The 27,814-nt window shown below is 37.5% G+C and overlaps 1 long non-coding RNA gene across 1 annotated transcript in view; it reads left to right on the top strand.

The window, feature by feature from the left end:
- Positions 1-27,814, top strand: part of LOC132110777 (uncharacterized) — a 95,229-nt gene that overhangs the window by 52,563 nt on the left and 14,852 nt on the right. The window contains exons 2-4 of the long non-coding RNA XR_009424681.1: positions 12,995-13,111; positions 13,202-13,318; positions 13,542-13,674. This is a non-coding gene — a long non-coding RNA (uncharacterized LOC132110777). The remainder of the gene's footprint in view (positions 1-12,994; positions 13,112-13,201; positions 13,319-13,541; positions 13,675-27,814) is intronic.

The following is a 27,814-nucleotide window of genomic DNA, read 5'->3' as shown; positions in this document are numbered from 1 at the left end:
TCCTTCCCATAAATTCTCTGTCAGGAGATTATTGTTAAAACACTTATAATCCTATTTACACTTGATACATTGGGAAGCTTATATGCAGAGCCACTCACATGTTCTGCTTTACTTATGGCATACAGCCTGTTTTCCACTGGGTAAATCCTGCTTGACTGTGAAAAATGCCTGTTGATTATTGACTGAACAAAAGGTCAGTTGGCGCATAATAATCTCATAGTGATGTAATTATGATGGCAGTGAAACCAAACTCCAGCGATTGGGGATACAGATGTTTTTGTCTGTGGGCAAAACTGGACCCGAGAGGATTACTGCAATTACCGTGTGGAGTTTGGAGTGCTATCGGAAGTGGATTGGACTTTAAGTAATGGATCGACACACAAGTTCATGATGTATTATTTTATATTGTGTGTATCTCAGAGACCTGTAATCGTGCAGTTTATCATTGTATGTAGGGTCTGTTTGGGTGGTTTATACTTTACCGTGCACTATGTTCCTGATATTATTATGTATATATTGTGGGGAAGTCGTGGCCTAATGGTTAGAGAGTGGGACTCGCAATCGAAAGGTTGTGAGTTCGAGTCTCGGGCTGGCAGGAATTGTAGGTGGGTGCAGTTCATGTACAGTGCTCTCTCCACCTTCAATACCATGACTTAGGTGCCCTTGAGCAAGGCACCCCCAACTGCTCCCCGGGCGCCGCAGCATAAATGGCTGCCCACTGCTCCGGGTGTGTGTTCACGGTGTGTGTGTGTTCACTGCTGTGTGTGTGCACTTTGGATGGGTTAAAAGCAGAGAACGAATTCTGAGTATGGGTCACCATACTTGGCTGAATGTCACGTCACTTTCACTTTCATACACTCACACATTACCATTCAAAAGTCTGAGGCTGTTCAGACAAAATAGTGCAGAGCAATAACATTGTGTGTGTGTGTGTATGTGTGTATATATATATATATATGATATTCTATATATTTTAAATACATTTTAAAATATAATTTATTCCTGTGATGTCAAAGCTGAATTTTCAGTATCAACTACTCAGTCTCCAGTATCACATGATTCTTCAGAAATCACTCTAATATGCTGAATTGATGTTCAATAAACATTTATTATTATTAGTTGAAAAAGATTTTTTCAATAGTACTATATATAATATTACATTGGGTATAGAAAGGAATCAACCCCCCTTTAAAATAATCTTTTTTTTTGGCCACTGTATAGGTACACCTTGCTAGTACCGGGTTGGACCCCCTTTTGTCTTCAGAACTGCCCTAATTCTTCGTGGCATAGATTCAGCAAGGTGTTGGAAACATTCCTCAGAGATTTTGGTCCAAATTGACATGATAGCATCACACAGTTGCTGCAGATTTGTCATCTGTATGTAACATGCGCGTCCTACGGTCTTCGCATAAACCAGTTTCTAATGTCTTGGACCAGATCAGAAGACTATGTTTGCCCTTGAGCCAGTGTTGCAGCAAGACAAGGGAAATAATCACAGAATAGTTGAAAGAGGTAAGTATTTTATATATATATATATATATATATATATATATATATATATATATATATATAGTATTAAGTCGTTTCAGTTTGAGGAAAAAAAAAAAAAAAAGAAACAAAAAAAAAAAAAAAAAAAGTCAATGGCTTCAATGAAAATTCACAAACACTGTTAAATGACTTTTGAAATAAACCAATTTAAATTATATAATTGACCTCATGCTCAATAGTTCTGTGGTTAACTCTATTTACTTTAGCTAAATTAAGTTGTAGCTTGTTTTAATTATAGCTATTTACTCTTTAATCTCCTTTGTTTCTTTCATTTTTATGAAAATAATATACCCAGTTCACTCTCAAAATTCAAATTACAATTATGTAACTCAACCTCTGTATTCACTCTTTTTCAGGGAAATTTCAATAAAAAAAAATGAGAAAATAAAATTAAATAAAAATACAGACGATTTTCCAGGTGAAATGTCCAATGACACACCAAATCAGAATCAGAAATGATTCGTTTAGCTCAGATCAATGTCCTTTGCACTCGTTTCAGTGTTCAGTTATAAAATACCGATATGCAACTCCGAGATGAATGAGAGGGAGAGAAAAAACTTCTTGGTCACAGATGCAACAATGTCCGAGGAAGAAGGAAAAAAAAAGGGAAAAGTATACGTGTAGTCCTACCACTTTGATGAAACATGAAATGTTTTCCAAGTTCAGGAAAAACCAGGTTGGCCCGCCAGTTTCCACCAGTGTTGAGCACTCTCCATTTATGGCAGAAACAGTTCAAACTCAGAACTCCTCGTTCACTTTCAAGAGATTATCATGGACACTAATATACACATTTATCAGTGCTTATTACCCCTTTTTTTAACTCTAATATGAACACAAAAATAAGCAAAAACGAACAAAATGACGTCTGAAAATGGCGTGCACTCAATTAGCCTATAGCTCATAACACACGGCTAGCAAAACTCCACGTGAGCTGCGTTACACAAATTATGCTCATGAATTCAACAATGCACGTATAAACACTTTTAAGCAGTAAAAATTCTCAATTTATCACTTCAATCACTTTACCTAAATACATCTCAAAAATGATACAGCACAGCATCGTTTAAGACCATAAAACACTGATTAATACACAGCCATAACTAATTAAAGTAGTTTATGAACTCACTTACCAAGAATAAAGTGCTATTGTTTAGAAATAATCTCAGATGAATCTGTTCGAACGGGTTTCGTCGGATGAATCGGCTCAACTTCTCATTTAATTCCTGGATTCAATACAATGCAACGACAACTATTTAAACAACTATTTAAACAACTAATTTCTAGCAACGATATCAATACTATCCTGGTTTCAGTTGTTTATCTAGTTTTCACTTACTTTAGCAACTTTTCAACTGCAATTGACGTGCGTCACTGCTCCAGCGGCCATTTCACGATTTCTCTGTGACAAGTGACTATCACTCCTCTAAACTGCGCTATATGATGCAACCAACGGAGGGTGGAGCTTATCTGAACTGATCAAATTATTTATTTTTTCTAATCTGCTACATTTACATATTTCATCAATATTTAATTTCTTAAACACTAAAGTAATAAAATATTTATATGCAAAATATTACTTTTGTCTCTTTTTTTTCCATTTGTTTTATATGGATGGATTGGTAACCTTGGTTACACCCTCCCCTCTGGAATATATGCACGTCCCGTTGCATCTACACGTGAATTACAGGGGCAACAACTGACTCTTCTAAAGAAGAACTAAAAGCTTCGTTTAGACCCTGCAACAAGGACTGAATCACTAAGGTAAGTGTATTTCCTAACTGGGGATATTCAAACTTTTTAGGGGGACGTCTCTCTCTCTGTGAACGTCTGGGGGCAACATTGTCTTCAGGCTCAGTTCTCCCTTCTTCATTTTCAGTGTACTCAACACAACTCCTTTCTTTTGAGATTGAATTTCTTCCTCCACTTCCTAACTCCGAACTAATTGGCACTGTCTTAATCAATTGAGTAGGGTGCTCGTTCAGGGACATAGAGGATCGCTCTGGTTCCGGTCTTTGCTCCACTGAGACATCTGGTTCGGCACAACCTGATTCTGGCTCATCCACACATGTTTCTAATCCAACAGGCTCATCCGGTTCTCCCTCCACAGGTTTCCATTCATGCAAGTATTCCGTTGCAGGTTCTTCAGTATTACTCTCCACAGGTTCCAGAGCAGGTAAGCCCTCCCTAACAGGATCAAGGACAGGTAAGTTGGATGCAACTTGAACACAAGGTGAGTGCTCAAAGCCCATAATAATTTGAGTTTCAGAGCCCAATGTTCTTTCAGGTACATAACAGGGAATTTGCTCATCCTCAGACTCTGAGCATTCAGAAACAAACTCTGACTCCTTTATCCCTCCATCAAGACAAGCTCTGGTTCTAGGCCTTTGAACTTCTTTCTCCTTTGGTTGTTCTTCGGAGTTGCTTGGCTGCAAAAACCCACAGGGCAGCAATAAATCTCGGTGCAATGTCCGGAGAGGACCACCGTTTCTCTCTGGTTGGACACTGTATACTGGCAGATCACGAACTTTTCTGACAACCACATGAACATCTTGTTCCCATTTATCAGCCAGCTTATGCTTTCCTCTCAATCGCACGTTCCTTACAAGAACTCGGTCGCCCTCCTCCAATGTTGAAGCAACCACACGCTTGTCAAATATTATTTTATTACGCTCGGCTACCTTTCCAGCATTTTTAGTAGCCACCTCGTAACTCTCACGCAACCGATTCTTAAGATCTCGCACATATTGAGAGTGGGACTTGATGGGAGTGTCTGCTGGCAATCCGAAGGCCAGATCAACAGGTAGGCGGGGTTGTCGCCCGAACATGAGTTCATAAGGAGTATAACCAGTGGTGTCATTGCGGGTGCAGTTATAAGCGTGCACTAAGGGCTTTGCGAACTCCTTCCACCGAGACTTCTTTTCATTTTCAAGGGTCCCCAGCATCTGGAGGAGCGTACGATTAAAACGTTCCACTGGATTGCCCCTCGGATGATATGGGGTAGTTCTCACCTTACGAATGCCTGCGATCTTACACAACTCCTTTATTGTGTGTGACTCAAAGTCTGCCCCTTGGTAACTATGTAGTTTCTCCGGAAACCCATAGTGCACCAAGAAATTGTCCCACAAGCTCTTAGCAACGGTTTGGGCAGTTTGATTTCTAGTTGGTATTGCAACGGCATACTTTGTGAAGTGGTCCGTGATAACCAGTATGTTTTTGATGTTGCTTTGGTCTGGCTCCAGGGACAGGAAGTCTATGCATACCAACTCTAAGGGCCTGCCAGTTTGGATGTTTACCAAAGGAGCTGCTCTTTCCGGGGGTGTTTTTCTATGAACACAGCGCTCACAAGTTTTGACCCTTTCCTCCACTGCCTGTGACATTTTCGGCCAGAAGAACCTTGACCTGATGAGATCCAGGGTCCTGTCAATGCCTAGATGACCCATGTCATCATGGAGGCTCCGTAACACCATATCTCTCAATGTGGTGGGCAGTGCCAACTGATAGCTAGAGGCTCCACACTCCTGCCTTCTCGTATACAGCACTCCATTTCTCAGCTCTAGTCGGTTCCACTCTTTTAACCACAAGCCCATGGTAGGTGGTTGGTCACTCAGGTTACAGGGTTTCACTCCACACTCCAATCCTTCAATAACAATCCTCATTTCTGAATCTTTTCTCTGCAGTTCTGCCAGGGAAGTTTCTGAGAGATGAGGAAGATCTGGAAGACCATGTTCATCCTCATGTTGGAACTCATTTGGCAGAGCGTCCTCATGCTGAGTAAGAGATTCAACCAAGGTAAGTGGAGAGTGAGATGAACTAGGATTTTGGGATGACCCAATCACCTGGTGCCTTTCACAGATGGCCTTTATCGTGTCTGCCATGAGAACAGATGACTCAACTCCTTGCCCGATGAGATGGTTTAGTGTGAACTGTTTAATCCTTTCTCTCTCCTTTTGTGAAATCAAGTCATCCAGAGGCTTACCATGTGGTCGTCGGGATAGCCCGTCAGCATCTTGATTCTGGCTACCTGCTCTATACTGCAGCTTAAAGTTGTAAGTTGACAAGCTGGACAGCCAGCGGTAACTGGTGGCATCAAGTTTTGCTGAGGTTAGAATATATGTCAAGGGGTTGCTATCCGTTACCACAGTGAATTCTGCACCATAGAGGTAGTCGCTAAATTTGGAGGTGACAGCCCATTTTAGCGCCAAAAATTCTAGTTTGTGCGCAGGGTATCTACTTTCACCCTTAGTCAATCCTCTGCTGGCAAAGGCAATGACTCGCATCTACCCCTCCTGCTCCTGATATAAAGCTGCACCGAGCCCGGTGGTACTGGCATCGGTGTGAAGCACATAGGGAAGCTTGGGGTCCAAAAAGCCCAAAACGGGTGCGGATGTGAGCTTGCAGACTATGGAGTCAAAGGCACTCTGGCAATCTGGAGTCCATCGATCACCGAACTCTTCTTTGGGGTTGAAATAGCTTCCTTCCTTCAGTTTCTTAATACCGCTCTTCCTGAGTGGAGGATATCCTGCTGTAAGGTCGGTAAGAGGCTTAATGATCTTGGAGTACTCTCGCACAAACCTCCGGTAGTATCCGGCAAAGCCTAAAAAAGACCTCAACTCCTTCAGGTTTGTTGGCTTTGGCCATGTCTTCAAGGCCTCAACCTTCACTGGATCAGTCTCTACTCCGTCTCGTGAGACTATATGACCCAGATACCTCACTGATGTCTGGAAGAACCGGCATTTCTCGGGTGACAATGTCAACCCATACTCCTTCAGTCGGTTTAGAACTTGCAGCAACCGGTCCGGGACTCATGCTCTTTAAGAGTTTTTGAAAAAACTATGAGGTCATCGATGAAAACCAGCACCTGTTTTCTGTTCAAGTCTCCCATACACCGTTCCATTAATCTCTGGAACGTGCTTGGTGCATTGGTAATCCCCTGCGGCATTCTGTTGAATTCCCAGAATCCAAGCGGGCAGACAAACGCGGTTTTACACTTATCAGCTTCTTCTATGCCGATTTGGTTGAACCCAGATTTCAAATCGAGCACGGAGAACCACTGCGAGCCGGTCAGTGTTGAAAAGACCTCCTCTAGGTTTGGTAAGGCGTACGCATCCTTAATCGTTTGCGAGTTGAGCTTTCGAAAGTCAATACATAACCTCACAGTACCATCCTTCTTACGGACTACCACTATTGGTGACGCAAATGGAGACTCAGACTCGCCGATGACACCGGCCTCTAGTAGTTCTTGGAGGTGCTTTCTTACAGCGTCAATGTCTTGGGGATGGATGGGTCGGGCTCTGTGCTTGAACGGTGTGCTGTCACTCAACTTTATCTGATGTTTGACCTTTTCAGTGCTGCCATAATCAAGGTCGTGCAGGGAGAAGACCTCAGGCATGGAGTTTAACAACTTTGATATCCTCTCTTTCCAGAATCTCTGCCAGCACAACTTTAGGAGGGACTTTTATGTCGGTTTGAGTTCCATTTCTCAGCAAAACTGACAATTTAGAGAGATGGTTTCAGGGTAAGGTGTGCAAACAGTTTGCAATCAGTAGGCCACTTGGTAAAGGGACAGATGGAGGCTCGAGGGTCACCCACTTCTCTGTGTGGGGACCATGTAGGTGGACAAGGCCATCCAAGACCACTGTGCTTCCTGCAGGCACAACTTCAGGAGAGTTTCCCTTCAACTTCACATAACCCAGAATCTCACTGCTGGCTTGTCTCCACCTGGCCTCCAAGACTTTTAAGTACTGCTTGGTACCCATGGAAGCTCGATTGAAAGTTAGCCGCATTCTCTTTGGCACACTTGCTATAAAGCACATCTAAGGAGTTGGTTCCGACTAGAATTTGAGAGAGACTTGTTAAATCCGGCACCACCAAGGCCAAGGTGGGGACTTCAACTTCAGTTCCTATGAAAGCCTTGGGAAATTTCAGGGTTAACTCAATGTACCCCAGATACGGTACTGCCTGTCCGTTTGCTCCTTCTACCTCCAACAAGTTTTCTAATGGCTTCAAGGAGTGGTCTGACAAATTTCCTTCATAAAATGACTGAGGAATTGTGGTCACCTGTGACCCTGTATCTAGGAGGCAATCTACTTCTTTTTCTCCAATGGCGACCTTGGCTGTGCATTTTATTCCCACTAACCCCTTTGGCAAGCGTTTCGATGGCGGTACACCACAGTTACTCACGTCAGATATCTGTTTGTAACATTCAGGGCGACAGTCTGAACGTCTGGTCTCCATATGCCCGCTATAGAGACCTTTTTTAGTTTAAAGGCTGGGCAGGCCTTCCATGCAGAGAGTCCCATTGGCTTTGTTGCTCTCTTAACTTAAGTCGCTGCTCTTCGACTTTGGAAGGATTTGGAGCGTTATCGCAATTGATAGCTAGGTGCCCATCCTCTCCGCACCGAAAACAGTACCAGGGTCGTGGTCTGTAAGTGGTCTCTGAGAACTAGAAGTTCGAGGCGTTGCACGACTGACACTGAGTTTGCAGCTCAGCAATCTGACGTTGGAGCCTAGAAATTTCCAACTCCTCTGCATTGTTTTGTTTCAGTCCCTGGGTGACCGATGCCTTTACCGCAGCTACATGAGTACATAATTCTTCCACCATCTTCTTTAAAGCGGTCAACTCAGCCTTTTCAGAATGACTCTTTGGATTCTTTCAATCAGGAGACTGCTTTAAGGTAGTAACTTGGGCTTGGATTTCTGCAACTTGTTTCTTTAGAAGACTGGTTTCAGAACCATCCGAGCTGGGCACATTGCACGAACAGGCTGATACTTTATTGGAGACTGCACACGACTTTTGGTAGGTATTAGGGGGCTTTGTCATCCCAAGATGCTTTCTCATCCGTTCCTCCTTAGAGGCATGTTTGTCTTCCTGGGTTCGAATAAGCACTGCTAATTCAGCAAAAGTGGGTGGTTGTACTTCTCTTTTGTCAAGCTGAAGGTCGGCAATGAGACGATTGTCCCAACACCCTCTGCAAAATTGTTTCAGAAGGTAACGGTCATGTTCACTTTCTGCTATGCCACCTCGTCTGATTGCAGCACTCAGAATAACTTGCAACCGATGCAGATAGTCTGACGGTTTCTCACTCTGATTTTGTAGAGTGCCCATGAGTTTGGCTAACAGCTCGTCTCCGTCCTCGACAGAACCATATACGGACTCTAAAAGCTTAAGATACACAGCAGGTAGGGCTGGAGGGCGAACATGTCTCACAATGTTGGAAGCTGGAGGTAAGAGGCTGTCTAGAATTTTTTGCGTTCTGTGCAAGTCAGAGATGGAAGGGTCACTTAACAGGATGTCGACACTTGCACGCCAAGTGTCAAAATCTGGTTCGTTTGGGGGGCGCGGAACCCTCTCTGAGAAAACCCTCAGACAAATAGAGGTTTGCTGTGACACAGTAGCTTCACTTGTTTTCACTATGTGTTCATCCACCATTCTCTGAACACTGGGTGGGTCCACAATATTTGTGGGGAACACAGGGCTTGTTGTCACAGTAATATCATCAGTGGTAGTTTCTGGAGAAGGGGGAGACACAAATATCGGTTTATTCTTGGTTGGGTTTTTAGGTTCTGAGCTTTGAGTTGGTGTCACCTTTGAATTAGTCAGGGGGCTACTTATTGACAATGGGACGGTGGCCTCTGCACTCTTGGAGTCACTGCTAAGATCATGGCAGCTCGCTTGCTGCGATTCTGTTGTAGCTTGATTTTCAGAATGGGTTTCTCTGAGTTTCTCCAATTCCTCTTGAAGCACACTCTGGAAGGACCTTCCACTTTCCTTAGCAATGGCCTTCAATTCCTCAAGATACCCTTCAGTGGCAGTGCAGATAGAAGGTTGAGTGTAGACAGTGGCTAAGGCACGCACTCGGAAGGTAACCCCTGGGTCAGAGAGACTCCCGAAAGTTAAAGGTAAGAAAGGGAGCAGATTTTGGATTGCAGAGTTATGATTGTATTCTATGATGGCATTTTGGTGAAACTCTGAATCTGGGTCATCAATGATAATATTATGGCTAATTGAACCATATCTTTCTAGGCACATTTCCAGCTCATTGTCCGTTTCGGTTAACGTAAGGCCTTTGACTATGAGCGCATTTGTTACGTTAACGTTTTCCCGCTTCACGATATCCATTGTAACGGTTGAAAATGTCAATACTTGTTTCTCTTGGTTTACTAATTTCCCTTCTCTGTTTCTTTAACAGTTACCCTCGCTGCAAGAACTGGCTCCTGGCTGGCTCGCCAACTTTTTTTGTAACACGCGCGTCCTACGGTCTTAGCATAAACCAGTTTCTAATGTCTTGGACCAGATCAGAAGACTATGTTCGCCCTTGAGCCAGTGTTGCAGCAAGACAAGGGAAATAATCACAGAAGACAGATATAGTTGAAAGAGGTAAGTATTTTATATATATATATATATATATATATATATATATATATATATATATATATATATTGTATTAAGTCGTTTCAGTTTGAGGAAAGGAAAAAAAAAGAATCAAACAAAACAAAACAAAAATAAACAGTCAATGGCTTCAATGAAAATTCACAAACACTGTTAAATGACTTTTGAAATAAACCAATTTAAATTATATAATTGACCTCATGCTCAATAGTTCTGTGGTTAACTCTATTTACTTTAGCTAAATTAAGTTGTAGCTTGTTTTAATTACAGCTATTTACTCTTTAATCTCCTTTGTTTCTTTCATTTTCATGAAAATAATATACCCAGTTCACTCTCAAAATTCAAATTACAATTATGTAACTCAACCTCTGTATTCACTCTTTTTCAGGGAAATTTCAATAAAAAAATGAGAAAATAAAATTAAATAAAAATACAGACGATTTTCCAGGTGAAATGTCCAATGACACACCAAATCAGAATCAGAAATGATTCGTTTAGCTCAGTTCAATGTCCTTTGCACTCGTTTCAGTGTTCAGTTATAAAATACCGATATGCAACTCCGAGATGAATGAGAGGGAGAGAAAAAACTTCTTGGTCACAGATGCAACAATGTCCGAGGAAGAAGGAAAAAAAAAAAAAGGAAAAAGGGAAAAGTATACGTGTGGTCCTACCACTTTGATGAAACATGAAATGTTTTCCAAGTTCAGGAAAAACCAGGTTGGCCCGCCAGTTTCCACCAGTGTTGAGCACTCTCCATTTGTGGCAGAAACAGTTTAAACTCAGAACTCCTCGTTCACTTTCAAGAGATTATCATGGACAGGAACAACAAAATAGAGAGGAGAAAAAAAAAACCAACCTTGCAAAGACGAGGCAGAAAAAAAAAATAATTAATCACAATTAATTCCATTTAAACAACATTAACACTTCAAATTATGATTTTTATCACAACAAATCCTTCAAAATGAATATATACACATTTATCAGTGCTTATTACCCCTTTTTTAACTCTAATATGAACACAAAAATGAGCAAAAACGAACAAAATGACGTCTGAAAATGGCGGGCACTCAATTAGCCTATAGCTCATAACACGGCTAGCAAAACTCCACGTGAGCTGCGTTACACAAATTATTCTCATGAATTCAACAATGCATGTATAAACACTTTTAAGCAGTAAATAAATTCTCAATTCATCACTTCAATCACTTTACCTAAATACATCTCAAAAATGATACAGCACAGCATCGTTTAAGACCATAAAACACTGATTAATACACAGCCATAACTAATTAAAGTAGTTTATGAACTCACTTACCAAGAATAAAGTGCTATTGTTTAGAAATAATCTCAGATGAATCTGTTCGAATGGGTTTTGTCGGATGAATCAGCTCAACTTCTCATTTAATTCCTGGATTCAATACAATGCAACGACAACTATTTCAACAACTATTCTCTAGCAACGATATCAATACTATCCTGGTTTCAGTTGTTTATCTATTTTTCACTTACTTTAGCAATTTTTCAACTGCAATTGACGTGCGTCACTGCTCCAGCGGCCATTTCACGATTTCTCTGTGACAAGTGACTATCACTCCTCTAAGATGCGCTATATGATGCAACCAACGGAGGGCGGAGCTTATCTGAACTGATCAAATTATTTATTTTTTCTAATCTGCTACATTTACATATTTCATCAATATTTAATTTCTTAAACACTAAAGTAATTAAATATTTATATGAAAAATATTACTGTCTTTGTCTCTTTTTTTTTTCCATTGAAAAAGGGCCGTTTGAGTAAAGTGAACTCATTGTCATGTTCAAGAAACCAGTTTGAGATGATTTGAGCTTTGTGACATGGTGCATTATCCTGCTGGAAGTAGGCATCAGAAGATGGGTACACTGTAGTCATAAAGGGATGGACATGGTCAGCAGCAATACTCAAGTAGGCTGTGGTGTTTAAACAATGCTCAATTGGCTCAATTTGTTATCTCCTACACCATTACACCACCACTAGCAGCCTGAACCATTGAGACAAGGCAGGATGGATGGATGCATGCTTTCATGTTCTTTACGCCAAATTCTGACCCTACCATCTGAATGTTGCTGGAGATACCTATCATACCAGGCAAAATTTTTCCCGTCGTCTTTTGTCCAATTTTGGGGAGCTTGTGTACATTTTAGTGTGGTCTTCTGCTGCTGTATCCCATCTTCTTCAGGATTCGACGAGTTGTGCTTTCAGAGATGATATTCTGCATACCTTGGTTGTAACGAGTGGTTATTTGAGTTACTGTTGCCTTTCTATCATCTCTAGCCAGTCCAACCCATTCTCCTCTGACCTCTGACATCAACAAGGTATTTTTGTCCACACAACTGTCGTTCTCTGGATATTTTCTCTTTTTCTGACCATTCTCTGTAAACCCTAGAGATGGTTGTTTGTGAAAATCCCAGTAGATCAGCAGTTTTTGAAATACTCAGACCAGCCTGTCTGGCACCAACAACCATTCCACGTTCAAAGTTACTTAAATCCCATTTTTTCCCCATTCTGATGCTAGGCAAGATGAGTGTGAAGAATGCTGCTCTTTTTTTGTTTTCTCTCATCCTTTGTGTTAATTTTTGTCCTGGATTTTCTCATTGTTTATTCTTTGAAACGGTTCCAGACAAAAGCCAGTTCCTGTGTGATCTCTCTATCCAAGAAATAATGATGAAAACAAACCAACAAACAGAAAACATCCTCCCAACAAGAAAAGAACATGAACAACTTATGTGTTATGGTTGTTATTCATGGTCTGAAATAAATTCAGAACAAAAGTTTCTCCTCTGTCCTTGCCTCTCCCCTTCGATTCTGTGGTTTTAATTTTTCCCTGCCCTGCCCATGTCTACCTCTGCTGTTCAGCCTTTAACTGTGTCATTGCAAACGAATTTTTTTACCACAGTTGTGAAGTGTTTCACCTTGAGAGCTCTGAGTCAGACCCTCGCTACCTCAAACCTTCAATTTTATGTTTTATGCTAATAAGTAGATATTTTCCATGTCAAGTAATTCTTGTTTTTTGACCATAGATTCAGCTGATAAGCACTGCAAGCAGTTTTCAGACTGTTTCCTGTACGGCCAACACCAATGACTGCCAATGGTGTGAAGACAAGAAATGCATCTCTTCTACAAGCAACTGCACTGTGGTATGTCCAAATAGAGACACTACTGTTAAAAAGATTTAAAAGCATTCATAGCAATCAAAATATGCTTTGTCATGTTTTGTCTGTGTTCAGCTTACAGTTGAGCTTGCCTGCCACCTTCGAGGTCCCCTGTACCTCAACCCTCCCCCTGCAATGCTTTCTGAGCAGCTGCTCTCTATTTGGAGACATGGTGTGTGTAAAAATGGCCAGGTATGCAGCAACAAAGCTTATAAAATGTTTGATCGATTGATTGGCTTAGAGAATTTTCATCTGTAACTCCTTGATTTCTCTCGTTTCTTCCTCATATAAATGTTCTAGGGGGTTTCCATGGATTTCTTCTTTAAACACAACACAGTGTTGTACAGTACATTTACTTGGCATATTAAAAATATAGAACCAGAAGTTATCTTATTTCCGACCTTATGTTTTCCAGTCTGTGAAGAACTTTACCAAATACAGTGTTCGAAGTGAGCAGATTTGCAGCAAACTGGAGAACTGCAGGAGTTGCTTGCTTAACATCAACTGTCAGTGGGAACCATAACAGCAGGAATGTCAGGCTTTGCCTGGTGAGTTTAATTATGGATGAATGGATAGATGTACTGACAGAGCAATTTCATGTCCATATAAACAGTAGTTTAAGTAGACATTTCATCTGTTTGAAAAGTTGTTTACAAGGTTGTCATTTAGAATGGTTATTAAGATTAAAATAAAAATGTAAATGAATACTTTTATTCAGCAAGGACACATTAAAATGATGAAAAGTGAAGACATTTATAATGTTAAAAATGCTTATATTTCAAATAAATGTTGTTCTTTATCAGTTTTTATTTATCAAATAGTCCTGAAAAAAATGATTACTGTTTCCACAAAAATATTAAGCAGCACAACTGTGTTTTAGTTGTTAAAATCAAGAGAATTTTTCTTGGGCACTAAATCAGCATATTACAATGAATTCTGAAGAATCATGTGATAAATTACATTTGAAATGTATTAAATAAAAAACAGGTCTTTTTAAATTTTAATATTTCAAAATGTTTCAATTATCTGTATTTTTGATGCAAGCTTGGTGAGCATGAGATGTCTTAAAAAACATTTAAAAAAATCTTACTGACCCCAAACTTTTGAATAGTAGTGGAGGTGTCAAAGTTTCACACCGGTCTCTTCGAAAAATGGCACATGGATGTGGTCCACATTTTTTAGCTAATCAGAACACCAGCCTTTGATCATTTTGTGCATTCAGATTTGTTGACATTGGGTTTGCCGGTTTTGATTTTTGGGGGACGCTGTTTTGGAATGGGTAGAAAAGTTATAAAATGTCTTACATTTCTTTTAGGCACCTTTAATTTTATGTGAGTTTGTGCATCTCTGACACAGAAACAAAGGAAACATTTTTCCGTACTCTGAGGGAATCTCTACCTGTTTTATTTGATCTGATCTAGTTTGAGAGAAAGAAGTGATACAGTTGTTTAAAGTATTATTAACATTCTTGTGTGGCAGAAATACTCAGTTTTCAGCTGTCATATTTCTGACTGATAGCTCTATTGGACGTGTACATACATAGGCAAGGCAAGGCAAGTTTATTTATATAGCACATTTCGTACACAATGGTAATTCAAAGTGCTTTACATAAAAGAAAGTAAAATAATAATGAACAAGAATAAAACAAGCAATTTTAAAACTTTTAAAATTATTAAAACTGTACTTATTTAAAATGAATTTAAAACAGTTAGAAAATGATTTTACATAAAATAAAATAAAAAAAAACAGTGAAAATATATATTCCAATCAGTTCAGACATTGCACAGTGCTCATTCAATAAATGCACAGCTAAACAGATGAGTTTTAAGTCTAGATTTAAATGTGACTAGTGTTTTAGCACATCTGATCTCTTCTGGAAGCTGATTCCAACTGCGGGCGGCATAGTAACTAAAGGAGGACTCCCCTTGTTTTCTGTGAACCCTTGGTATTTCTAACTGACTCGATCCTAATGATCTGAGTGGTCTGTTACACTGTAAAAAAAAAACCCGTAAAAAAACGGTAAATCTCTGGCAGCAAAGTTTCCAGACGTATTCCGTCAAATTACAGTAAAAAACTGTTTCTCAAAATTACATGCAATAACCGTAAAAATACAGAAAATATTTTACAGTAAAAAATTATTAAATTACGGTACATCACTGTTGATAATTGTTATTAAACTGTAGAAAAACAGATAAATTATGTAAAAATACACTTAAAAAAACTACTTTTCAGGTTAATCTCTGTAAATATATAGCTTTTGTTATTTACTTTATGAAGTTACTCTGTCTTTATACAGTAATTTACTTTTAAAATATAGTTTATCTTTGTAAAATAACTAAGAAATAATGTATAAAAATGTAATAAGCATGTGAAAATACATTAAAAACAACTACCTTTCAGGTTAATCTCTGTAAATATATGGCTTTTATTAGTTACGTTATGAAGTTACTCTGTCTTTATACAGTAATTTACTTTTAAAATATAGTTTCTCTTTGTAAAATAACTAAGAAATAATGTATAAAAACATAATAAGCGTGTAAAAATACATTAAAAACAACTACCTTTCAGGTTAATCTCTGTAAATATATGGCTTTTATTAGTTACGTTATGAAGTTACTCTGTCTTTATACAGTAATTTACTTTTAAAATATAGTTTCTGTTTGTAAAATAACTAAGAAATAATGTATAAAAATTTAATAAGCATGTGAAAATACATTAAAAACAACTAGCTGTCAGGTTAATCTCTGTAAATATATGGCTTTTATTAGTTACTTTATTAAGTTGCTCTGTCTTCATACAGTAATTTACTTTTAAAATATAGTTTATCTTTTTAAAATAACTAAGACAAAATGTATAAAAACCCAATAAGTATGTAAAATTGAAGACAAATATCTGTACATATATAGTATTAAGCATTTATTTTGCAGAAATATTTTTTTTTAAAAATTGATTGGACAATGGAAAAACAATCATAGTACGTTAAAATACACCAAAAGTAGCTACATTTACACATAATCTCTGTAATTTAAAGGTATTTAGTGGTTGTTTTATGAAACTGCCATGTCTACCTACAATAATTTCATATTAAAATATAGCCATTTTCATGTATAGGAACTAAGAAATGTTTCTCCCAGTAAAATAAATACAAACTATAAAAATGTAATAGGTACCTTCAATAAAACAGAACAGTAATTTTAGTGAATTGCAAACAAATGTTTAATGTTATAAATGTTAATTGGACAGTAGAAATACAAGCAGAGCATGGGAAAATAGCTACATTGAAAGGCAATATAATTGCAAGGTATTTAGTATTTATCTATACAATTGTCCAATAATGTGTTTTACTGTCAATATATTAGTTTTTACATATCAAAAATAAGGACATATTTAAAGGAATTAAAATATACAATATTTTGAACTCTGCATGGGTACAGTAAATAACGTATTTTCATTATCCATATTATTATAAGCTAAGTTCCTAGCTCCCTACTTCGTTTGCCTGGTAACACAGGGAAGCCCCACCCCTGCATGGGCATTTGCAACAGCTGTTAAACTATGATGAATGTTTTTCAAATGATGCTCACGCTATAATCATAATCACAATCACAACTGGTGACTAGGTTATTGGCTAAACACACTACATAGATATGTACAGTGCTGTTCAGAATTATTTGCCCCCTTGGTAAATATTTTATTTAAAAAAAAAAATGCAAAAATCTAACCTTTTATTGAAGTAAAATAATTGAAAGTGGGTCACATTATGAAATAAATGTTTTTCTCAAAACACATTGGGAACAATTATTTGCCCCCTTTTATTAAATACATTTTACAACCTATTTTTTCTAAGATAACAGCTTCTCCTATAATGCCTGATGAGTTTGGAGAGATCAGAGACCATTCCTTCATACAGAATCTCTCCAGATCCGTCAGATTCCCAGATCCATGTTGGCGTTTCTTCTCTTCAGTTCAGCCCACTCATTTTCTATAGGGTTCAGGTCAGGGACTGGGATGGCCATTGCAGATGCTTGATTTTGTGCTCAGTGACCCGTTTGTGTTGATTTTGATGTGTGTTTTTGGATCACTGTCCTGTTGGAAGATCTAACGTGGCCCATTATAAGATTTCTAGCACAGGCTGTCTGGTTTTGATTTCTTATCTGTTGGTATTCGATTGAATCCATGATGCCATGTATATGCCTGAACGAGATGTCCAGGACCTCTGGCAGAAAATTAGGCCCACAGCATTAAAGATACAGCAGAGTATTTCATTTTACACATAGGTTACTTTTTCATCCCTGTGTGCACCAAACTCATCTTAAGTGTTTGCTGCCAAAAAGCTCTTTTTCGTTTGTTTCATCTGTCCATAGAACATTTGAAAAGTAATTGACACTACTGGAACTTCAAACAAGACGGGCTCTATGGTCAGATGAAACAAAAAATTAGCTTATTTGGCAGCAAACACTTAAGATGAGTTTGGTGCACACAGGGATAAAAAGTACCCCATGTGTACAATGAAATACTCTGCTGTATCTTTAATGCTGTGGGCCTAATTTTCTGCCAGAGGTCCTGGACATTTGGTTCAGATACATGGCATCATGGATTCGATCAAATACCAACAGATAAAAAATCTAAACCTGACAACCTCTGCTAGAAATCTTATAACGGGCCATGTTTGGATCTTCCAGCAGGACAGTGATCCAAAAACAAACATCAAAATCAAAACAAAAAACGGGTCACTGAGCACAAAACCAAGCATCTGCAATGGCCATCCCAGTCCCTGACCTGAACCCTATAGAAAATGAGTGGGCTGAACTGAAGAGAAGAAGCGCCAACATGGATCTGGGAATCTGACGGATCTGGAGAGATTCTGTATGAAGGAATGGTCTCTGATCTCTCCAAACTCATCAGGCATTATAGGAGAAGGGGGCAAATAATTGTTCCCAATGTGTTTTGAGAAAAACATTTATTTCATAATGTGATCACCCCCCCCCCCCTTCACACACACACACACACTTTCAATTATTTTACTTCAATGAAAGGTCAGATTTTTGCTAATTTTTTTAATAAAATATCAAGTTTTTTTTTTTTTTAGTTTAAAAAAAATATATTTTTTACAGCCATCTTTGATCATATTTACCAAGAGGGCAAATCATCAGCACTGTATACATCTTTATATATATATATATATATATATATATATATATATAGAGAGAGAGAGAGAGAGAGAGAGAGAGAGAGAGAGAGAGAGAGAGAGAAACAAGCATTATCAATTGTTGTGTGCTATTTTGATGGGAACTGTTTTTTTTTTTAAAGACACTACCATGTCAGCTGGTGTTAGCTCCACAAGAGCCAGAAGAATCAATGAATAAATATCTGCTAAATTTATTTTACAAATTAAAAAAGAAGTGATAACGTACAGACACGGGTATGATTAAACTGTGAGCATCATCTCGCAAAGCTACATTTATCATGGTTTTCAAAGATGTGCATACCCATACAGTACAGTAGGAGAGGGCTTCCTGCATTACCAGACAGATGGAGCAAGGAGTAGTGAACTTCTGTTTTTTAAAGCAGATATTTTCTTGGTCCAGAGTTCAAAATACCTTTTAAAGGTTTAGCTAAACCAAAAACTAAACTGCTGTCATTAAAGGAGAACTCCGGTCAATTTTAACATTGAGCTAAGTTTTTTGTAAATATGGAGTGCTGTCAGTACAGAGAACAACAACCTACACCGTGTTATCCTACAGTAATTGATCGTCGAACACATACGATCCAATATTCCAAACATATTTTTATTTTTTTCCACAAAAAACGATTTGTCGTGGTTATGTAATAGTAATGACTATGTAGAAACATAGATCGTTTTTTCGTGGAAAAAATAAAAATACGTTTGTAATATTGGATCCTATGAGTTGGACAATCGTCTACTGTGGGCTTCACCGGAAAACAATAAGTAAACAGAGGAATGTGCGCTGGCTGAATTAACATCACTTTTATGCATATCTTTCACATCTACTGCAGTCAGATTCACCGTGTTCACTCTGAAGGAATCACTTCACATGTCTGGGCACTTGTAATGACACAACGAGGATGTTAAGAGGCTAAAAGCAGCTTTAAAACTTGCCCCGTTTAAGTCAACAGGGTGCAAATTTTAAAAAGAGGATAACACGGTGTAGGCAACACCGATTTTTGTCGTTGTTCTCTGTACTGACAGCACTACAAATTTACAAAAAAATGAGCTCAGTGTTAAAATTGACCGGAGTTCTCTTTTAATTACTCTCCCTCATGTCGTTCCAATCCCGTAAGACTTTCGTTCATCTTCAGAACACAAATGAAGGTATTTTTAATGAAGTCCAAGAGCTTTCTGTCCCTCCATTGACAGCCTAAGTAACTGAAACTTTCAAGACCCAGAAATGTAGTAAATACATCATTAAAGTAGATCATGTGACTCCAGTGCTTCAATCTTCATTTTTTGAAGTAGTTTCAACTACTTAGGCTGTCAATGGAGGGACAGAAAGCTCTCGGACTCCATTAAAAATACTTTCATTTGTGTTCTGAAGATGAACGAAGATCTGACAGGTTTGGAACGATATGAGGGAGAGAAATTAATGACAGAAGTTTTGTTTTTGGGTGAACTATCGCTTTAATAAGTGGCTACATTCAAAGAAACATTTCTGTATATTTACACAATCAGACATTATTATCAAGGAATAGTTCACCCAAAAATGAAAATTCTCTTATGTATTACTCACCCTCATGCCATCCAAGATATATGTTTTTCTTTCTTCAGCAGATCACTTTATTTGATTTTTAGAAAGAAAAAAAAATAATCTAAATTTGCTGATAACTTACTTACCCTCAGAACACAAGGGTGTCTCCTCAAGAAATGAATGCAAGTGAGAGTAGTCCAACGTTTTGGATGGTCCAAAATACATATATAGGATGCATCAAAATAATCCACACGACTCCAGTCGACAAATAAGTCTTCTGAACTGAAGCAATTGATCATTTATTAAATTATCTAAATCATTATTGATTTAGAAACAAAACAATATTTGTGACACGTGGCTGAGTGTGCATCACAGACCAGATTCAGAAATAAGCATTTGCAGTTTAAAAGAACATAACTAATGTTTTGTTTGTAAAAATGTTCAATTGTTTCAGTTCAGAAGACTTATCGACTGGAGTCATGTGGATTATTTTGATGCACCTAAATATGTATTTTGGACCATTGCAAAACGATGGACTACTATTTCTTGCATTAATTTCAGGAGGACATCTGTTTTAAATTCTGTAAATTCTGATGAAGACAGAAACCCGATTACATCTTGGATGACCTGAGGGTGAGTATATTACCAGAACATTTTCATTTTTGGGTGAACTATTCCTTTAATATTTGGACTTATGTTATGGCCACTAAACTCCACAAACTTCAATAAAGTTGTATGTAACAGTAATGTACTGTTTCAATAGCACTTCAGGGGGAGATGCCCAGTCCTGATGTTATTTAACCTTAAAGGAACACTCCACCGTTTTTTGAAATAGGGGTTATTCACCGTCTCCCCTAGATTTAGATAGGTGTGCAAAAGCATTTTTGTCTCAGTGCATGCATTAACTTAGTCTGGCAAAGCTGCTGCTAGCTTAGCTTAGCATAGTGAATGGAATCCTATGTTGCCAGATAGAATGTCGAGAATAAAAGTGAACCAAAAAAACTTACAAAATTACTTCTTGTGGGCTGCATATTCCCAACGAGTACAAATAGCAATGCAGATTAAGACTAGGCGATTTCCTAGGCAGATTTTGACTTGGGACTATATTGGGGGGAAGCACGGGCGAAGCACTGCTACTTGGGCGCATGCATGATATCTCTGCGCCCAAGTAGCAGTGCTTCGCCTGTTAGAAAGTTAAGTTTTTTTTTTTTTTTGGTTCACTTTTATTCTCGACATGCTAACCGGAAAGATAGGATTCCATTCACTATGCTAAGCTAAGCTAGTGGCAGCTTTGCCAGACTAAGTTAATGCATGCACTGAGACAAAAATGCTTTTGCACACCTATCTAAATCTAGGGGAGACGGTGAATAACCCCTATTTCAAAAAAACGGTGGAGTGTTCCTTTAAGACAAAGTAATGAATATGTCATCAGACTGTGACTTTAGCAATCTTTGCATTTAGACAAGATAAAACTTTAGTCATGAAAGTAACAGGGGCTATGACTGTGTTTAAAGAAATAGTTCACCCAAAACTTACTGCCAGCATTTATCTAAACAACTGCAGTAAATTGAGTCCAGCTTCACTTTCAAAAAGGACAACAAATGTCTATAAAATGTCTATATAATGAAGATTTGTCCATCTTTGATACAGATTTCAGATTAAAAACAGTCCCCTCTTTCCACACCTGTGTTCCCATGGTCATCTGCTGCAGATCACCACAAGCACAGGTTTTTCTATAACCTGAAATCACAAAAGAAATAAATATTTTAAAATACTTTTTACATTTAGGGTACCATGAATAACCCTTGCATAGTGCACATTTAAAGTGTAATGGATTAGTTTAAGCATTCTTTAAAATTTCCAAACTCATTATGGAGGAAACACTTAACCTGTTAATTATGATTGATATTAAAGTGTTAGTTCACCCAAAAATGAAAATTCTGTCATTAATTACTCTCCCTCATGTTGTTCCAACCCCGTAAGACTTTCGTTCATCTTCGGGACACAAACTAAGATATTTTTTATTAAATCTGAGAGCTTTCTGTCCCTCCATAGATCACCTAGAAGCCTATGGAGGAGTGACACAGCTCTCAAATTTCATCAAAAATATCTTCATTTGTGTTCCGAAGATGAACAAAAGTCTTACGGGGTTGGAACAACATGAGGGTGAGAAATTACTGACAGAATTTTCAGTTTCGGATGAACTAACCCTTTAATGTTTGAACATGCAATACATAAACTGCGATCTGATTTTCAAATAGAATGTTGAAAGTGACATTTTGATGAATTTATATGATTTTATTTTTCTAAAATAAAATGTTTACTGTACTCTTATGATATAAGTATGATATAAATAATGTAATAATCTGACCTGGAGTAATTCAATTTGCCAAGTAGCAAATTTTCTAAAACAGTCCCCTCTTTCCATACACACCTGGGTTGCCATTGTCATCTGCTGTAGATCCACAAGCACAAGCTTTTCCACATAACCTGAAATCACAAAATCAAATAAATATTTTAAAATACTTTACATTTAGGGGGTTAGGGCTACCCCTAACCATGAATAACCCTTGCACAGTGCACATTTAAAGTGTAATGGATTAGTTTAAGCATTCTTTAAAATGTTCAAACTCATAATGGAGGAAACACTTATTAACCTGTTATTACTGTATGATTGATATATTAAGGTTTGAACATGCAATACAGACACTGCGATCTGATTTTCATATAGAATGTCGAAAGTGACATTTTGGTGAAATTATGATTTTATTTTTCTAAAATAAAATGTTTACTGTACTCTTATGATAGGAAATAACATAATTATTTGACCTGATGCCAGTCAGCCTGTTCAATAGAAAATTAACCTACTAACGTTACATGACAAAAACTATGACGAAAATTACTCAACGAAATTAACGCTGGAACGATATGAAACCTGATCAGGAAAGGCTAATAGTAACGTTGCATTTTTTGGCTGCTATGTTATTTTAGGTAAATGTATAGGAAGCAACGTTATATACTTGATTTAGCTGCATCATATACCTAGGGGTGTAACGATCCATCGATCTGGATCAATGCATACTTTTTATATTGAAATGAGAACACTCTTACCTTCATTCGAAACGTGGAAGAAAACATTATATTCCTTTTTCCAAAATGCCAATGCAGATCCATGATAATGATGGCTCACCTTAAAACAATGAATTGAAAACACCCGCGCTAACCCGCTGAGAAGTCATCTCTGGCAACCGTTTGTCATTTTTCAAACTTGTTCTGTTACGACACATTAGACTTGGTGGTCGTTGTGGGCGGGACTAAGAGGACACGGAATTGGCGGCAAATTTGAATCTGCGTCGCGCGCGCGCACACACACACACACACACACACACACACATACACACACAAACAACAATATGCATCTGAATAAAGTGTGCTGTTGAATAAAAGTTTGAATGTTAAATAGTTTTATGGAGTTGAAATTATAATAATGTTATTTTCATTATTCTGTGGAAATATTTTGATCTTAGTCAAAATGCAGAAATCATTCTCTGAATAGGCAACAAAAGTTACAATCTCACACACACACACACACACACACACACACACACACACACACACACACACACACACATGTATGTATGTATATGTATATGTATATATATGAATGACACATTGCTGGTAAATGGTAAAAAAGACAATGTGTATGTTCATTTGTATATGTACCTGCCTAATTTTGCTCTCATGCATTTGTTGGTGTTTTTCTGTGCACTTGTAAAACGTATCTGCAAAATTCCACAAGGAAAGTTTCTGTTGGTGCTTCTCCCAACAGGTATGACTGTGTTGGCCCCATACTTCACTACCATATCCACCCTATTTTTCAACACGGAAGAAGCTTTTCATATGAGATATTTTCATGTATGACAGTATGAGACTTCAGTTTCATTAGTCACTAGGTAGAACAGCTTGAAAAATAACAAGGGTGTAGTAAACAGTAAATTACTTGTGCTATATGATTATCATGTGTTTATGATTATGATAATATTAAATGAATATGGTAACAAATATTAGTAATAAACTGTTTTTCTTCAGATGTATTGATGACACCCAGAAGTCTCACACAAGTTAAAAAATGGCTGCACCCATTGTTATGTCAGAAATAAGATGGATAACACAATGGGCTGGATGACATGTAATATTTTTACGTTAACAATAGAAGTGTTTGCTACTAGGTTATTGCTAAGCATTTAATAGTGGTTCAGATGTTAATTGGTGATTGCTCTGTGATTTCAAGTGGTTGCCAATAGCAAGGATGGTGAATGTGATTTCACCAAGTAGAACTTGTTCCTGGATCAACTTCCTTGTTTGTCCTGGAACAACATTCCAATCAACTAAACAGATTTTAGGGATAAATTTAAAATTAATATCAAGTATTAAGACTATGGGTTAAGACTATGTTTTTATGACAGGAATGTTGTTCCAGTATCACCAAAGGTGATGATCTACTGTAGGTACACGTCTTACTTTGCAAAATCACCTCAACCATCACATGAGATACCATAACAACTATTTTCTCTCTCTCTCTTTAATGTTTTTTTTTTCCTCAGAGCACAATGTCCCTTTGATAAACACTATCACAGCTGTGGCAATGTCACTGTATTAAATAATTTAACTATTTATGAAAATGAATTGTAAACACAAAATGCTATTTTTACAGGGTACCGTGACTCTAGTTGCAGCTCCAAAAACTAAATAAATTCATCAAGTCAAGTTGTATACAAGCAGCACAAAATAAAAAATAAGTGGATTCGATTAAGTCATGTTTTAGCAGTATTGCGACAGGAGCAAAACTCTAATTTATGTTTAAATGCAGACGCAATATATTCTATATATAATTACGTTTGCTTGTACTTCGCCACCTATTCGGTAAAGGAACATCAACGAACAACAACGCAACGCGGGCCCGCTCAGTCACAGTCACACTTGGCCAACAGGTGAGCATGAGCAAACATCTTTTTCTCGACCTTAGGCATTTCATGTGCAATTGTATGTTTGGTTACATATATACAATATTCAAGTAATTTCACTGTCTCTCCTATGTGCGCTGAAGTTTGATTTGATAAAGTTAGCAAACTGGCTAAACTTTACTTTTTGCATATAAAACTGCACAGTTGCGTCAGGGTTAACTAATCTGTATGAAAATTACATGCGGCACTTGTTCTGAATGTAATAAATACATGCTTTGGTAACAATATATTGCTAGATTTTCTGTGTGGTTGTAATAGGCTACTCCTGAAGAGAAGTGTTAAGTTTTAAAGAACTGCGCTGATGCGATGGCTTTATTATCCGTGTATTGATCATGGATGGATAATAAAAAATATACACAGAACAAAAATACAGTACATTACAATCTTAATACATTCACAATTCCTTTTGCATAGTGATGAGTGATTTAACATATACAACCACACTCAAGGTAATCCAATAACCACTTATAACCTCTTATTTTCACACTCGCTACACCTCGTGCTTAACGTTACTTGCTTCGGTCCACGTGCGGCAACTGCGCATTCTAAATCTACATATTAGCACTGGAAATTGACTTGTTAAGAAAAAGTGAATAAAGTTCTCTACAATATACACGCTATTCTGTGTTAAAATTTATAATAATTATTTTAAATGTTTTATAGCTCACAGTTTAGTTTGTAATATGAAATGGCTAATGTCTTTACATGCCATTTCTGTGGCCTTTCGCTAAAATCTGTAAAAGGTTATGTAGATCATCAAGGACTACATAGACATGAGGCTAATGGCCAATAGTGATGTGTCGTTCTTGAACGATTCGTTCATTTTGAACGAATCTTTAATGTGACTCGGGAAGAACGAGTCGTCTCGGGGAGTGATTTGTTCAGTCGCGCATGCGCATTATTGTATAGGTTCTGTTCTAGTAGTAGTGATTCACCATACATGTCTATGGATTCACCTGTCAGTCAATGGAGTCTTGAGCCGGAAAGAGAATTGATTAGTTCATAGTTCGGGTCTATCGGGTTTTTGACTCGTTCCTTAATCACGTGACAGCCCCATACGCTAACCCAATGCAGTCTGAGCCGGAAAGAGAATTGATTAGTTCATAGTTCGGGTCTTTCGGGTTTTTGACTCGTTCCTTAATCACGTGACAGCCACATACGCTAAAACCAATGCAATATGAGCCGGAAAGAGAATTGATTAGTTCATAGTTCGGGTCTATCGGGTTTTTGACTCGTTCCTTAATGAGTCTTCGGGTCGGGTCGAGTCATTCCTTAATCACGTGACAGCCCCATACGCTAAAACCATAGACAGTAAAAGAATGCAGTATTGAGTCGGAGAGAGAATTGATTAGTTCATCTTTTGGTTCTTCGGGTTGTTCGTTCTTTTGTCCCGTGATGTGACAACATTGGCTAGAGTAATTATTAAATCAGATTGTCTGTATAAACCATACTTTTGTAACATATGACACTTTATAAACATTAAAAAACACTGTGTACATACTTTTGAATTGTTGTTTATTGTTTATTTTTGTGCCATTAAAGCTTTGTAACAAAGAGGACAACTATTCCAAAATAAATCAAAATAATAAAAAAGTATAATAAAGATAAAACTAAAAGATAATAAAGCCACAGGGTCTAATAACCTTAACAAATGAACTTTAAAAGTACAAAATATAAAATAAGAAAAAAAAGAAAAACTAAATATTGCACAACAAGCTTTGCTTTTTTTTATATAATAATTTAAAATGAATACATTTTAAAATGAATAACACTTTTGTGCCAAAATAAAAACTTTATATCAAAGAGTATAACTATTCCCCAAATAATTTTAAACCATTTAAATAAAAATAAATGAAAATGAAGAGATACTAAAGCTACAGAGCCTTATAACAATAACAAATTACCTTTAAAATCACAACAACAACAAAAATATTGCACAACAAGCTAGTCTTTTTCTAAATAAATAAAAATAAATAAGCTTTAAAAAAAATTACACACTGTGGCTATATTTTTAAGACTTGCTTTAAGGCATGTTTGCATAAAAAAAAACAAGCTCCCTGACCTTGGATGGGCTGAGTCTGTTTCTTCTATCTGAGATAATCTGCCCAGTTTTAGAAAAAACTCTTTCAGATGGCACAGATGTGGCCACAATGCAAAGTCTTGTCTTTGTGACTTTCAGAAAGGCTTTTGTATACTGGTGAACATCTCCTCCACCAGGCCAGAGGGTCTGATGTGTGGGGTAAGAGTGGCTCTGCAAGGTAGGCCTGCACCTTTATAGCATCTGAGGTCTTAGAAGAGGGAGCAGAAGGCCTCAAGCTTGCTACCCTCTCGTCAAAGTCTTCCCAAAACATGGCCCCTGCACTGGCAGTAGCACCAGGATCTGAAGTATCCTCCTCACTCTGAGCTGGGTTAAAACTGTTAAAGCTGAAGTTATCATAACCTTAATGTTTTAAACTAACATTAATAATTCAAATTCAAAATTTTATTTGCTTTTAATGTATATGTCATTATGTCCTTTTTTGAGCAATCTTCTTATACATATATTACACCAATATGTCAAGTCTGCCTAGGAAAAGCAATTATTATACTAACAAACTCAAAATTGGAGTAAAAATGAACAAACTAGTATAAATACTTTTTATTGTACGCTTGAATTAATATATTATTATATAGCCTAGTGTTTATTTACCGATAGACAGTCAAAAAGACAAATTAATCAATATTTTATTTATAACAGGGTTTTATTTATTTATAAAATAATAACAAACCACAGATCCTCAACAAACAGTAACAAAAACACAGTGACAGAAATGTCAGAAATAGCGTATGGGTCTGTCACGTGATTAAGGAACGAGTCAAACTCGACCCGAAACCCGAAAGACTCATGAGATGAACTAATCAATTCTCTTTCCGGCTCAAGACTGCGTTAGTTTTGCGTATGTGGCTGTCACGTGATT

Source organism: Carassius carassius, chromosome 30 (assembly GCF_963082965.1).
Source record: "Carassius carassius chromosome 30, fCarCar2.1, whole genome shotgun sequence".
Taxonomy (NCBI): Eukaryota; Metazoa; Chordata; class Actinopteri; order Cypriniformes; family Cyprinidae; genus Carassius; species Carassius carassius.
This window is presented reverse-complemented; position numbering and strand designations above follow the sequence as displayed.